We start from the raw sequence: 16,403 nt of genomic DNA on the forward strand, positions 1-16,403 counted from the left end.
CTCCTTTGGCATTGTGATCTAATAAAATAAACTTGCCCTTGACCCTGATTCAGACTTGGGAGTAGGGGATCAACAAGAGTGGGAACCCTTGAGCTTTTGGTGGAGGTGAGTCATACTGCATGTTGTCAACCTGGAGGTCAAACCTTTTTAATACAGCAGCCCCAGAATGGTTTTTAAAATCTAAGACTAAAACATGTTCTTGGGAGAAAACTAGGTCCAGGAATTCAGGAATGCTAATTTGCTCTGATTCTGGCAAAGGGACCACAAAGTTTGTACTCACTTGGGGGAACAGTATATACATATGCATATATATCAATATCTATCTATCATAAATAGACGTGTGATTTTTTTTCTTTGAGGACCTTATGCTCTGGTGCTCTAGTGAGGGAAATAAAACCTACATGTGTGCAGTAAAGGGTTAACTCAGCAGGTCTGGGTTGCTCACATTCTGCACATTTCAAAGAAAGCCTGTTTTTACAGGACTGGCCCTGGGTTAACTCCTGGATGATAATCTCTGAGCGTTTAGAATATCCTCCCCTCTTAAGCATGTTTTTGTATGCTTGAGGCTCTGGACTGTGTTGTATCAGTTTGACCTCTGGGGAGCTACAGTCTGAGTAGTTACAGTTTGTCATGTGGGCACTGCATGCCTACATGTTGGATTTACAGTAATAATCCTGGAGGCTAAGGCTTGAGTGAGTTTCTCTAGCTGGCAACTCTTCACATGTGTTGTTATATATCAGTGCATAGAGAATGAAGTTCGTCCCCATGTAACCCCATTAGGAGGAAATACCTGAAAACTTGTGTCTGGTGTCTCCTGGACTTTGTCCCATGCACCTTTCTCATTTGCTGATTTTAATCTCTATCCTCTCACTGTTATAACTGTAACCATGGGATAACAGTTCTGAGTTCTTTTGAGTCTTTTTTGCAAATCACCAAGCCTGAGTGTGGTCTTAGGAACCATTGATAGAACATGGAATAGGCAAGACTAATCCTCGATCTCCCCATGAGGAAGTTTATTTGGGAGGTGATCCAGAAAGCAGAATAGAAAGAAGGAAATAAAGTACATATTATTGTGTTGATCATCACTGTAATTGTCTATGGCTTGTTCCTGGGACATTCCGAGGAGCTATGAGATACCTCCCAGAACTGTCTTCCTAAAACATGGCGGGAATATTTCTCCACCCTGTGCCCCGTCAGTGATTTTCTTTTCAGAAGGATATTGGCTCATTTAAATTTTGATCACTTAGATTGTGAACTCCTGAGTACGGGTCACCCTGAGGCATCAAGAAGTCTCCAGAGCAGAAAGCAGGAAGTAGTTAGCGGAGCCTAGGCAGGGTGTTGTCAGAGCCGTGCAAAGCCCGTTGCCATAGCCATGGCTGGAGTAAACGATGGCGGAAAGCACGAGAGGCTGAGCGTAAGAACTGTTTATTTCAGTCCACCCCTTGTGCCACAAGATCCATTTGTTTCCCTGTATTAAGTCCGGTCCAGAACCCTCAGATAGTGGCCGGCCACAATCTTTATAAAAGATTCAGTTAGGAAGGTTAATGAAACAAACTAGTCACTGCTGCTGCCAATGGTCTCAAGGCTACAGCTGATATTGATGTCCTACCTCTTCCGTTGTCCATTCTAAATTCCCTTCCCCCTGGGCCTGCAGCCTAGGCCAGCAAAGTGCAAGCGGTAGGAAGTAAGCATCTGGAACATTGAAAAGGAAATACATGAAATGTGTTGGATGATTTTTAAAACTCAAAGTGATACACTGTCTGGTTCTGCTGGACCCCATGCATGGGAATGGTGGCTGGTTATATAAATAATAATTTATTTTATGAGTTGCTGTTACTGAAGGGAATATGCTGTATCCTCGATGTGTTCTGAGGCGGAAAAAGGAGATTGAAAAACTACTGATCTAGAAAATAGGTAATATTTGAAAACTTGATTTAAATTTAAAATTTTCTAGAGAGTAAAGAAATACCTTGATTAAATATGTACAACTGATCATCCATAATCTATGAGACAAAGAAACACTTTTTATACTTATATGAGAATTATGACCCGTCATTTTCTTAGTATCTGCTGGAATCCTGTTTGATAACACTGGTCACTAAGGCCCTTAATTTATTACACTATTCTAATTGTATTAAGACAACAAAATAAAAATTTAATGCCATCCCTATTTAAATCAAATCACCAGAGAGGCCTAGATTTAAGGAAAGCTCAGGAAGAAGAAACACAGACACAAGCACTCATATATACAACATAGCATTCTCTATTTCTGTTTGAACTAATTTCCTATTTAAGAAGTTAAAACTCAAGTTTGATGTCAGATATACATTTATCCAAAAAACATCATGAAGTCAAGAATTTAGTCATGCTTTCCCTCTTTCTGAAGAGGCAAACAGGGCAAACCTATTTAAAGAAGTTAGGAAGGGGACACCTGGGTGGCTCAGTCGGGTAAGTGCCTTCCACTCCGGTCATGATACCAGAGTCCTGGGATCCAGCCCCTCATCAGGTTCCCTGCACAACGGCGAGCTGCTTCTCCCTTTGCCTGCTCTGCCTGCCACTCCCTCTGCTTGTGCCTCTCTCTCTCTGACAAATAAATAAATGAAGTCTTAAAAATTTTTAAAAAATAAAGAAAATATAAAATAGTCACATTATGATGACAAATGCTATGTGTAATTACGTATATGTGATCTGATACATATAACAATTATATGTAACAATATGTGTGTATATATAATCATACATATACATACATATATATGTATACATAATCATTTTTTTAAAAACATAAGGTGAGGGATACCTGGCTGGCTCAGTCAGTAGAGCAAGAGACTTTTGATCTCAGGATTGTAAGTTTGAGTTCCATGATGGATGTAGAGAATCCTTAAAAAATAAATAAAATCTTAAAAAAAAAAACCCCATAAGGTTAGATAAAACTATAGAACTTTACTATCGTTGTTGATGTTGTTGTTGTTGTTATTCATTGTTAAGGTCTATACTTCTCGTCTACCCATGGAGCTAGATGTATGTCAGTTCAAAATTTTTTAGACTTTTGAAAAGTAATACCATATATTTACAGTATATTACAAAACAACTGCCATTTGGTCTGGGAAAGAATCCTGTAATGAACAAATAAATATTTATGCTACAAAATGTTGAAAATTCACACTAAATGATATAAATAAATGGCTATGAGTAGTCTTTACATTTCAGGCCAAGTTTTGCTACCAAATTAATTTAGCTTATGTTAGGTTTCCCTGCCAAATGAGTTATGAAAGCTAGCTTGGGGCTTTTTGGATTTTAAAATTGCAGTTATGAGTTTGTGGACTCTTCCATTATTTTCATTTTGTAGCTCAAACTTGAATTAAAAAGGGCAAATGTCACCTGCGCCCACCATGTCTGCTCAGTGCCAGTGATTAAAGCCCCACATATGGCAAAAAGGAAACAGGTTTTTTGTTAGACAGACCTAGTTTGAATCAGACTTGAGAAAGTCACTTCATTTCCCTGAACTTCATTTTTCTCATCTCTAAAACATTCATAGTAACTCCGTGGACCCTCAACCTTCCACAGGATGTACCTTGAGATCTTATAAAATGACAAACTTGTGAATCTCACCAGATAATTCCCTAACAAAATTCGGTCTATTTTTAGTGAACCCATTGCTTGTCCACTAGCTAATCTTTGGTCACTTGCAAGTAGTGAGACAGTCTAAATAGAGCTTATAAAAAATGAATATTCAAAAAAGCAGTTGGAACAAAAATTACTGTTGTTGGTTTATTTCACAATTTCACATACAACATCTCTTAATCATTTATGTGGAGACATGCTTTATTCTTTATATGCTGCTGAATCTTGCCTTGGGCATGACACATCCATGAGAAACATTCAAATATGAAAATAAAATGTGAGGCTTAACTGGGACTTTTTAATAATGTTTTATTTTATTTTATTTTGAGAGAGAAAGTACATGTGAATGGAGGGTTAGGGAGAGAGAATCTTAAGCAGGCTCCACGCACAGAGCCTGACGTGGGGCTCGATTTCATGACCCTGAGATCACGACCTGAGCTGAAACCAAGAGTCACAAGTTTAGCCAACTGAGCCACCGAGGTGCCCCAGCTGGAACTTTTGGTACCATGAAAAGAAAGTACTTTTGAAGGTCTTTACTTTAAAAAAAAAAAAAAAAGTATGGAAAGTTTTGAAAAGAACAGTCATTTACATGTAGTAATTCAATAATATGAACTTAAAATTTCCCCCCAAGAGATTGAGGGAAAATAGTAAATAATTTTTAGATAATGGCTACCAAATCAAGGGAAATTTAAATACTTAAATCTGCAGGAAGCTTCTTCATAAAACAAACAAAAACGGCTTCTGGAAATAGACATTTCATGGATGTTGCTATTTTTAATATAACGCACGACAGGTATATAATTTCAGGTGCTTTTGTGATGTTTAAGTGTTGGGTCCGCGGTCAAAGGAGCGAAACTGATACAAAGCAAACGTCAAGCAAAGCTTTATTTCGTGCCAAGCATCAAGAATCAAATTGACCGGCCAGGGACGTCTCTTGCAAAGAGGCGACGACCCTCTGCCTTACAGACTAGCTTTTAAGAGCAAAGACCATGTGGTTGGGCCTGGCCACGCACAGGTGACCAATGAGATTGTAACACAGAGAAAGCTGCACAGTCCCGCTAGGTCACACATAAGTGACCAACTGAATTATGATTTACCCTATAGTAGATATTTGAACTAGCCTATCGCCTTGGTCAGAATTGGTGCCCAAAAGGCGCCCAAAAGGCACCCAAAGGGCGGGGCCCATACTCCTTGGTAGCTAGGGAGACAGTATGTGGGGCCACTGATTGGATACCTCCACCTGGCCTGACCCACCCTTGTATTTGGGCTTTGTTACCTGGGACTGGTTTCCAGGACTTGTTTTTAAGTCGGCTCCCTGAAGGGGGAGGGGCAGGGCCAGGATGGAGCTGCTCTGGCTAAATAGGCCCTTACATAAGAATCTTTCATTTAAGGAGATACAGGATTTGGGGACTGTCTAGAGCCATTTACATTTACCATAATCACTTATAATTCAGCTGAGCTTAAGTACAAATCATAAATCTAGAGTTGTACAGGATAAAATTAAATAATCCAGGATACCTGGAGTGTGTCCCTTTTTGTAGATAAGATTAAAAAAATGAGTCAAATGAATTTCAAGATTTTGAAATTAATAATGAAAAAAGCAACACTTCAATTCTATTTCAGACTTAGGGAATTAAAATGACTCTCACGAAATCCTATCTTCACAAAGTAGAAAGTCACAGAATTAAATAATCAATCAAGTCTTAGGAAGAAAAGAGACATTATCCACTTGATATCTTTATAAGTTTTAAATGAGTACTATGTGTGCCTGGAAATGAAAGTCTGCTATTAAAGCTCCTGACAGGCAAGGGGACCCTTCTCTGTCCCAAGAGAATGTTAATAATGCTGAGAGATGATACTTAGAATGAACTATTTTCTCTGGACTGTGCTGACCTAATAAAAATGATCAGTTATCTTGTGCGACTGGATCTAGATGATGTCCTTTCTGGAGGGTCCTCACTGTGGTTTTTAAAAATGGCAACCATTATAGATGAGAAAGCTGATAGTTGGCAGTTGTGGTATCACTAATAAATATAAAAACTCGTTTCTAATAAATGAGAACAAAAATAATCTATATCCAAAGATAATGTTTCTTTCTCATTTATTCATCTATTATCTGGGCAAGTTATTTATTCTCCTGAAGAGACTGAAAATAAGGCTAATGATTTAATACAATTTGGTTACAATGTCCTTTTTTAAAATTTTTTATTGAATTTTTTAATTCTTTTATAAACATATAATGTATTTTTATCCCCAGGGGTACAGGTCTGTGAATCACCAGGTTTATACACTTCATGGTTACAATGTCTTTAAGTAGTTTTCCATGCTTCTGGGATAATCAAAGTGCCCACTAGAATGGCTGTAATCAAAAAGACATTAACAAATGTTGGCAAAGATATGAAGGAACTAAAACACTCATACGTTGCTGGTGGGAATGTAAAATTATGTAACCACTTTGGAAAACAGTTTGACTGTTTCTTAAAAAAATTAAACATAATTGTACCATATGAGCCAGTAATTCATCTTCTACTTCTCTACCCAAGATAAATGAAAACATGTGAAAACAAAGACTTACCAATGAGTATTCATAGCAGCATTTTTCATGCTAGTCAAAAAAGGGAAACGACCCAAAATGCTCATCAACAAACAAATGGATTGAAAAAAAAAATGAATGCATAAACAAAATAAAGTATATCCACACAATGGGGTATGACTTAGGCAATAAAAGGGAATGAGGTACAGATCTATACTACAATATTAATGAAACTCAAAGATAGTGTGCTAACTGAAGGTAGCCATATACAAAGGGCTACATGTTGTAGGAGACAGTTTATATAGATTTTCCAGAAAGGGCACATGTGTGAAGAGAGAAAATAAATTAGGAGTTGCCTGACTTGGGTGTGGGTTTGGGCATTACTCGAAAATGAACATGAAGGATCTTACTGAAATGATGAAAATATTCTAAAACTAGATTATATAATTGCTCATCTGGGTAAATTTACTAAAAGTCACTCAACTGTACACTCAGAATGGGTGAATCTAATGTTTTGTAAAAAAAAAAAAATCCAGATGGAAAAAAGTATATTCATGTATGATTCCTTTTATATGAAGTAGGCAAAATTAGTCAGTGGTGTTAGGAGCCAGAAATTGGTTGCCCTGAGGTAAGAGTGGGTGACTATTGACTGGAAAGGAACAGAAGAGAACTTTCTGGGGTCATGAGAATGTTCTACATCTACATCTTGTTTTGGATGGTAGATACCAAATTATTAAAGGGGATACAATTGTGAAAGCTTGACATACTGAGCACTTATGATCTGTATGTTTTGTTGCATGTAAATTATATGTGCATTAAAAGTATAACAATTCCTTAATACTACCAAATATCTAGTTTCAAATCCCCTATTGCTTATTTATATATATGTGATTTGTTTAAATTAGTATTAAACAAATTCCACACATTGCCTTTAATTTGTATGTCTCTCAAGTCTTTTTTTTTTTTTTTTTTTTGCCTCAAGAAAAATAATAAGGGGTGCCTGGCCGGAGCATGAGACTCTGATCTCAGGGTTGTAAGTTCAAGCCCCACTTTGGGTATAGAAATTACTTAAAGATAAAATCTTAAAAAGAAAAAGAAATACAACAACATTGATTTATTGGTAGTGTGTTTTGCACGTACATTTCATTTACTCTATTTTTAGTACCTTTTTGGGAAATTATATATAAGGAAATTCAAAGTGTTCAGTGTAAGGGTGTCTGGGTGGCTCAGTTGGCTAAGTGTCTGCCTTCCCCTTGGGTCATGATCCCAGGACCCTGAGATGGAACCCCAAAGGTTGGGCTTTCTGCTCAGCGGGGAGCCTGCTTCTCCCTCTCCCCCTGCCTGCCACTCCTCCTGCTTGTGTGCTCTCTTCTCTGTCAAATAAATAAAATCTTTAAAAAACCCCAAAACCAAAAAAACAAAGTGCTCAGGGTATGTAGCTTGATGATCTTATAATATGTACATGGATTTCTAATTGGAAAAGTAATTTAACCGCATTGTGCAATATATGAAAATGAGAGAAAATAAAAACAACCATAATTACCCTTTTGGTTTATTTCTTTTTATCTTTTTATGCAGCTACCTCTTCTTCTGTGAAATTATATATATAAAATACAGTATCTATAATAATAATAGTTATTATAGTTATGTATTATTAATAATAATAATTATTATTCCTTCCACAGGCATATGTTCCTGGAGAAATGGTCAGATTTGTAGCCATAAATCATAGGAATGCAACCACATTGAATTTTGAAGCCCCAAGCATACTATCTGATACTACTCTATCATAGTCATATCTAAGAGGTAATTAGCGAAAGGATATACGTGCGTGCAGCAGCGTTATGCACAGTCACCTGTCTTTGAATGGATTGATTTCTTTCTCTAGGGCATATGCAAACCTGCTGAAATTTTCCTGAGGACTGCAAAGTTCTTTGTGTTAGTTTCAGGGAAAATATACTGAAATTTTCTATACACGGGCCCATATTCGCTTTCCAATAGTTTTCCAGTTAGCAGAAGGAATGAATGTACAGGTCTTTCTTTTGACACTTTCTTTCAGGTTCTCAACTGAGCATGTTTTCTTGAAAATGAAGTCATGTCCCAGCATATGTTTTGATCTCCTATTGTCAGCTGCATACATGGTTTTTTTGAAAGTGGTTTCCACGTAGCTCTTGAAGCATTGATCTTTCTGCAATCTCATTAACTTCCATGTAAATGCCAGGTTTTACGGAGGAAAAAGAAACAATGTTAAATGATGGGAACCTTGAGGTTCGGTTATTACTCTTACAAGCAGCAATTTTTCTCGGTTTGGAAAAGGTCATACATACCTTTTCTAAGTATGCTTTTGTGGGGTGGGAGAGAGAGGATGAGGGCGCTGCTGTTCCTTTTCCTGAAATGTAATGAGATGCAATTAATCTGTCAACAAAAATGACGTTCAGAAACTACAGTAAAACCAAATCAACACAAACAAGATTATCCAGAAGTGACTTTTGAATAAAAGTGGCTATCCTACTTTCTAAATAGCTTTGAAAATACCAAAAGGATGAAAACACATTAGAAAGTAACCTAATGTTTTCAAAAGTTGACAAGACCTGGGTGCATGGGTGGCTCAGTCCGTAAAGCATCTACTTTTGGCTCAGGTCATGATCCCAGAGTCCTGGTATTGAGCCCGGGGTTGGGCTCTCTTGGGCTCTCCCTCAGTCTGCTTCTCCCTCTCCCCCTGCCTACTCCCAAGGTCATGTGCTCTCTCACTCTCTCTACCTCAAACAGATAAATAAAATCTATTAAAAAATAAAAGTTTATGAAAGCCTTTTCAAAATATGGTGCAGGAGCAATTGGATATCCATCCGTCCATCTAATTGGACAGAACCTTGACTTAAACCTTATACCTTATGTAAAATTTAATTTAAAATTAATCACAGACTTAAATATAAAACATAACACTATAAAACTTTTAGGAAAAAACATAGTGAAAACATTCAGAACCTCGGGCGCCTGGGTGGCTCAGTGGGTTAAGCCGCTGCCTTCGGCTCAGGTCATGATCTCAGGGTCCTAGGATCGAGTCCCGCATCGGGCTCTCTGCTCGGCAGGGGGCCTGCTTCCCTCTCTCTCTCTCTGCCTGCCTCTCTATCTACTTGTGATCTCTCTGTCAAATAAATAAATAAAATATTTATAAAAAAAAAAAAAAAACATTCAGAACCTAGATGGGTGAAAAACTTGCTTTCAGATGTGACACCAAAAGCATGATCCATAAAAGGAAAAATGGGATAAATTGGACCTCATCAGAATTAAAACTTTTGTGGGGCAGCTGGCTGGCATAATCAGTAGAGCATGCAACACTTGGTCTAAAGAGTTGTGAGTTTGAGTCCCGTGCATGGCATGGAGTTTACTTAAAATAAATTTTTTTTAAAAATTGTAAATTTCGTTCTGTGAAAGATCTTGTGAAGATGATGAAAAGCCAAGCTACAGACTGAAAGAAAATATTTGTGAATCACATATTCAACATAAGACCCTGTATCTAGAGCATCTAAAGAACACTTAAAACCCAATAGCAAAAAAAAAAAAAGGAGCAAGAAATATGAACATACATTTCATTGACGAGAACATACAGATGGCAAATAGGCAAATGAAAAAATGCCCAACATCAATATCTCTTAGGGAAGTGCACATTAAAGCCACAAGAAGATATCATTATATACCATCAGCATAGCTAAAATAAAACATAATGATAACAAAAAAATGCTAGAAAGGATACAGAGAAATTGTATCACCCACTGCTGATGGGAAAGTAATATGATACAGCCATTCTAGAAAATAGTTTGTCAATCTCTTACAAAAATTAAATAAGCTCTTACCATATGACCCAGCAACTGCATTCTTGGGCATTTATCCCAGAGAAGTGAAAAGTTATGTCAACACAAATACTTGTACATAAATGTTCATAGCAGCTTTGTTCATAATAACAAAAACCTGGCTGCCCTTCAACAGCTGAAAGGCTAAACAGAATATAATACAAGGAACAAACTAAGGATACAACTTGGAAGGATCCGAAGGGAATTACTGAGTTTTTAAAAAGCCATTCTCCAAAGGTAACATACTCTATGATTCCACTTATATAACATGTTTAAAATAATAATATAAAGGAAGAACAGATGGTTGCTAGGATTAAGAATGAGGATGTGGGGGCTGGGTATGACTATACAGGGGTAGCGTAGGGAGCTTTGCGGTGATGGAATTGTCGTGTCTTGATTCTGGTGGTGGTTATAAGAATTTATGCATCTGGGGGCCCCTGGGTGGCTCAGTCATTATGCGCCTGCCTTCGGCTCAGGTCATGATCCCAGGGTCCTGGGACTGAGCCCTGCATCAGGCTCTCTACTCCTCAGGAAGCTTGCTTCTCCCTCTCCCACTCCCCTGCTTGTGTTCCCTCTCTCGCTGTCTCTCTCTCTCTGCCAAATAAATAAATAAAATCTTAAAAAGAAAAAAGAACTAATGCATTTGATAAAATTGTGTGGAACTACACACACACACACACACACACACACACACACACACACGTAAAACAGAATATCTGAATAAGTCCTAAGGACTGTTTTAATGTCACTTTGTGATTTTATTTTATTTTTTAAAAATATTTACTTATTTGACAGACAGAGATCACAAGTAGGCAGAGAGGCAGGCAGAGAGAGAGGGGGAAGCAGGCTCCCTGCTGAGCAGAAACCTCAATGCAGGGCTGGATCCTAGGACCCTGAGATCATGACCTGAGCTGAAGACAGAGGCTTAACCCACTGAGTCACCCAGGTGCCTCTCCTGATTTTATTTTATTATTTATTTAAGTTTTTTTTAAAAATTGATTTGACAGAAATAAAACAAGTGGGAAAGGGAGGCTTCCCGCTGGGTGGGGAGCCCAACACGGGGCTCAATCCCAGGACCCTGGCATCATGACTTGAGCTAAAGGCAGACACTTAAGGACTGAGCCACCCACGCACCCCACTTTCCTGATTTTAATATTGTCCTATAGTTATGCAAGATGTTGCCTTCAGGGAAAAAGGCAAAACTAAATAAAGAACACATAGGACCTGTCTGTATACTTTTTTGTAAAAAGAACTTCTTGTGAATCTATAATTATTTCAAAATAGAAAGTTTAAAAACATTATGGGAGCTTGAGTCCTGTATTTACTGAGAGAAGTCTGGATGGTAAAAGATCATTGTAGTAGTTTGTCCCATCTCCTTCTCTGCCTTTCTGAAGAATTGGTGGGTCTAGGTCTAGAGAATTTCATGCAAGAAAACAGATTCTCCTTTTTTGTGTCTGTTACTCCTATTCTCGACATTGCCACCCTTCATGGTGAAATTTTTTTAAAATAGAGAAAAACCTCAGAAGTTTTCAAAACCCTCTCTTCTGTTTGAAGACTTGCTTACCATCACCAACACAGTAAAACTTACGGTGCACTTATTTTGTGCCAGTCACTAGGGAAATTTTTAGAAACCCAACTTAAAAGAAAGATGGAAAATTTTGACTTGCCTCATTCTAAAAGCCAAAGGATGAACCTTTCTTCAGGCATGACTGCATGTCAGGACATAGAACAATTTCGATCTCTTCTCTCTTGTTTTCTCTCTTCATTTCTCATCACGACTTGGTATCGTTCTAAGACAGCCCCTCTCCATGTAGCTCCCACGATCTATGTCAGACTCCCAGAGGAAAAGAAAGACTTTGCCATAGCCCCTGTGCCAGTCCAGGGATTGTCCCTTGAATTGCATGATTCTTACAAAAGTGGAAAGTGCTGGTCTTCCAAAGGAAGGTGTGTCATGTGGGCAAAAAACTATACACTCTTATGAATCATAAAAGCTGGACCTTTCAAAGGTCAGTTATCACCCCAGGTGTTCCGGCTGGTGGTGGTGTGGCCATGACTCAAAGCCGGCTAGTCCAGCTGTACTGCTCTGGTTCTCAATCCTGAGGTCTTAGTGCCTCCCAGAATTCCTGTTCTTCTGGATAGATCATCCCAGTGCCAAACAAGATTTTACATTTATTTTTATTTTCTACCGTATGTTTATTGACGTAAAAAGAAAATTCTGGCTTCTGAAGTCTCCCAAACTGAGTAGAAGAAAATAGGAAACAGAACCCAGAAAGATTCTAAGCAATGCTTTACACAGCAAAAGATCTCTTCATTATTCCCCTATGATTTAAGGGTGTATCGTCATTTATAGAGTAGATATATGCTTAAAGATTATATAATAATAAAAATAAAAATTTTATAAATTAGATTATTCTCTTATTCATATATATACATGCATATATACATATATATATATATATATAATTTTAGTGCCCACTATATGCCAAGAACTCTTAACAACACCAAGAACTAGAGACAGTAGTAGAATAATATGGAAGTGAATATAAAATAAGCATGCTTTTTTTTTTTTTCAAATAGGCTCCACACCCCACATGGAGCTTAAACTCGTGACGCTGAGATCAAGACCTGAACTGAAATAAAAAATCGATGCTTAATCAACTGAGCCGCCCAGATGCCCCAAAATATGTGTCTTTAAACTGATAAAGATTAAAGTCCCGACTTGGAGTTGTCTTTTGCATAAAGGGAGACAGATCATAAACAAAACAGCAACGATATTGACAGAGTTATCTAGTAAGGTTTACCAGGTGGTCATGTGGTGGTAAGTGCTAAGGAGGAAAAGTCAAGCTGTGTAAAGGAGGTGGGAAGGGCTGAGAAGTAGAAGAGTGCTATTTATCATCAAGTGATCAGAGAAGGAAGGCATTATCAATTAGGCAGCATCGTATCTGTCTCCAATGCTTTGTCCAGTATAGAATTATGATGTGGTAGATAGGACAGGAGTTGGAGGCAATTCCTTGAGATATATATATATATATTTTTTAAATGTATTCATTTTAATTTTATAATTAGAATCTTGTATCTTTTTTTTTAAGAGTTTATTTGTTTATTTGACAGAGAGAGAACACAAGTAGGCAGAGAGGCAGGCAGAGAGAGAGAGGAGGAAGCAGGCTCCCTGCTGAGCAGAGAGCCCGATGTGGGAATCGATCCCAGGACCCTGAGATCATGACCTGAGCCAAAGGCAGCAGCTTAACCCACTGAGCCACCCAAGCGCCCTCCCTGATATATTTTTAAGAGAATGAAAGTACAAGGAGATAGAAGGGTGAGAAAAAGAAGTTCAGGTTGATTTTGATTGACCAATGACAATTGCTACAAATCAACTGTTGGCAATTGAACCAACAGACATTAAACATATGGATGACAGAGAATACCAGGGTGATCTGCTGGGAAACCTACTCAGTTAAGGCAGTGATTGTCTTCACTTTATTTTTCAATTTTCTCTAAGAAGTAAATCTATTATCTTGTCTCTTTCTGCTTTTTCCCCTAAGCTGTTTAAAAACTCTTAAATTAGGGTTGAAACTCAGTAAGACTGAAAGGAGCTTATATCTGAAAATATACTAATGGGTGAAAACACAAGAAAAGAAACTGTGGTTCATTTTTGAAAGAAAGGGATTTGATTACAAATGAACAAAGACGTGGCATTGGCTAATTTTATTCTTTTCAGAAATTTCTTAAAATAATATCAACTAGTATTTAATTTGGAGCAGTATGACATACATATATATACAACTTGCAGCATTTTGTATCTGCATAGTCCACTGAAAAAATCAGAGCTAAAAGTATTTGAGACGCTAGAGATAAAATGAGTAGTGATTACTCCTTTTGTGAGACTAACTGAATGTCACTAATTTTTGTATTCAGAAACTTACTCCAGGTCTCTCTTGATTATTTTAACATTTTTTAGAAAGATTAAATTATACTATTTTCTTCTACTTCTTTCAATTATCTTTGACCAAATGTAATAAGATTTTTTATTTGAACATGTCTACGTAAGGAAATTATGTATTTTTCCAGAAGTACCAGATATATTTAGATATCTTTAAAGATATCTTTAAAGATATCTTTAGAAAATATAATAATGTTTTAATTCATTTTTTTTCCATTTTATTTATTTTTTCATAGATTGAAAACCATCTGGTGATTAAAAACTGGTTTTACTGTTTACTATATAGAAATAATAAAATTTACTTTATCTGCCCTTTTATTTTTATAGCTATCATTTAATTGTAGGTTCTGTTTTTATAAACCTCATATGTCTGGAAGTGTTTGTTTTTCTGCCAGCTTTGCCCTGGTGTGATTCATAAATATGTCAAGAAAATCTAATAAATCTTTCATTAGTATGTATTAATATTTTAATTGCAATTTAAGGAACAAAGAAGAGATTCTGCCATAACTGATTGAATTTTTTTTATCATCATGTTTCAAATTAGCAGTAACAGTGCTGCTTTTCTGTAATGGCTTTGCCCTCAGAACATCTATCATGTGAAAAATCTAGCCCTGTGGGCATTGATGTGACTGCAAAAAGTTATTGACTTTTGCCTTTAAAAAAATTCTCTTATTACTTTTCTTGAAAGGAATTTATCTCTAAAGACTTGGAGATAAACCTGTGCTGCTTTCAGTCTGCATGTTAACCTTCCCTAAACTGTGTTGGGAGAATTCATAGACAAAGGTTCATCCTACATGAGTACAGGCAGCAAGTAACAGGAAGTAAAGAAGATGGATGGTAGGTGGTCTTAGAGAAGTGGTCTTAGAGAAGACAAAACAGGACACAGACTTTTCAGCATTTTGTGAGTCTATAACTCTTGCAGCTGACACTGGTTTAATAAATGCTCACTGAATGAATGAATGAATGAATGAATGAACGAACATCCTATAAAGTATTCAAGTTATCATTATTTCACAAACAGAATCCACTTTCCGTGTTTTAGATAATGACAATATTCGTAGTTAACGGTTATATCAAAGTGACCATAATGACAAGGTTCTCCATCTGGGTGTAATGAAGTATTTCCTGACCTGAAAAAAAAAAAAAAATCAAAGCTAGTGACTATAGCATAGCCATTGATGCAAACATGGTTTAGGTGAATGTCTTCAAAAAGTGGGAGAGGAGGATCTCATAGTTGCCAAGAACATCCAGGAATTAGGGGCGCCTGGGTGGTTCAGTTGGTTAAAGCCTCTGCCTTCGGCTCAGGTCATGATTCCAAGGTTCTGGGATCGAGCCCCACATCGGGCTCTCTGCTCAGCAGGGAGCCTGCTTACCCCTCTCTCTGCCTGCCTCTCTGCCTACTTGTGATCTCTGTCTGTCAAATAAATAAATCAAATCTTTAAAAACAAAACAAAACAAAAAAAAAACACAAAAAATGTCTGTCTTCAGCTCAGGTCATGATCTCAGGGTCCTGGGACCAAGACCCGCTTCAGGCTCCCTGCTCAGCGAGGAGCATGCTTCTCCTTCTCCCTCTACCTGCTCCTCTGTCTACTTGTGCTCTCTCTGTATCTCTCTGTCAAATAAATAAATAAAAATCTTTTAAAAAAAGAACACCCAAGAATTAAATAACAAATTTCGGATATTTCATGCCAAAAACAGATAAAATTTTCCCGTACTAAATTTTTAGCAAAGACTGCCACCATCTAGTCCAACAGGGCACCATCATCGTTATCTGAGCTGGACTCCTTTCTTCTTTGAAAATTGAGGTATAATTCACATACCATAAAATTTATCCTCTTCATGTATGGAATTCAGTGGTTTTTAGTATTTACAGCACTGTGCAGCCATCACCATTGTTTAATTCCAGAACACTTTCATCACCCTAAAAGGAAACCCCCTTACTTATTAGCCACCATTTCTGTCTCTCCCCAGCCCCTGGAAATCAGTCATTTGTTTTCTGCTTCTGTGGAGCTGCCTCATACAACACGTGGCCTTTTGTGACTGCCTTCTTTGACTCAGCAAAACATTTTCAAGGTTTATCCAGGTTGTGGCAAGTATTAGTAGTCCTTTATCCCTTTTTATGGCTCTCGTATGGACTTCTGCAATGTCCTCCCACCTGGTCACTCTGCCTGCATCTACTTAGGTCCTCGAGAACCCGCTCACCATTGAAGCCAGAGTAATCTTTTTCAAATATAAATCTTATCACCTCCATTATTCAAAATCCTCCAAAAGCTCTTTTACTTAGAGAAAAATTCAAACTCCTTGCCATGTCCTCCAAGAGTCTTCAATGATCAGGATCTGACCCTGTCTACTTCTCTGACCTCAGCTTCCGACACCCCACTCACTCTGTGCCAGTGACTTCTGCTTCTTTAACCTTTCTGGCTTGTTTCTGCCTCAGGGCCTTTGCGCCTGATGG

Source organism: Meles meles, chromosome 2, assembly GCF_922984935.1.
Source record: "Meles meles chromosome 2, mMelMel3.1 paternal haplotype, whole genome shotgun sequence".
Taxonomy (NCBI): domain Eukaryota; kingdom Metazoa; phylum Chordata; class Mammalia; order Carnivora; family Mustelidae; genus Meles; species Meles meles.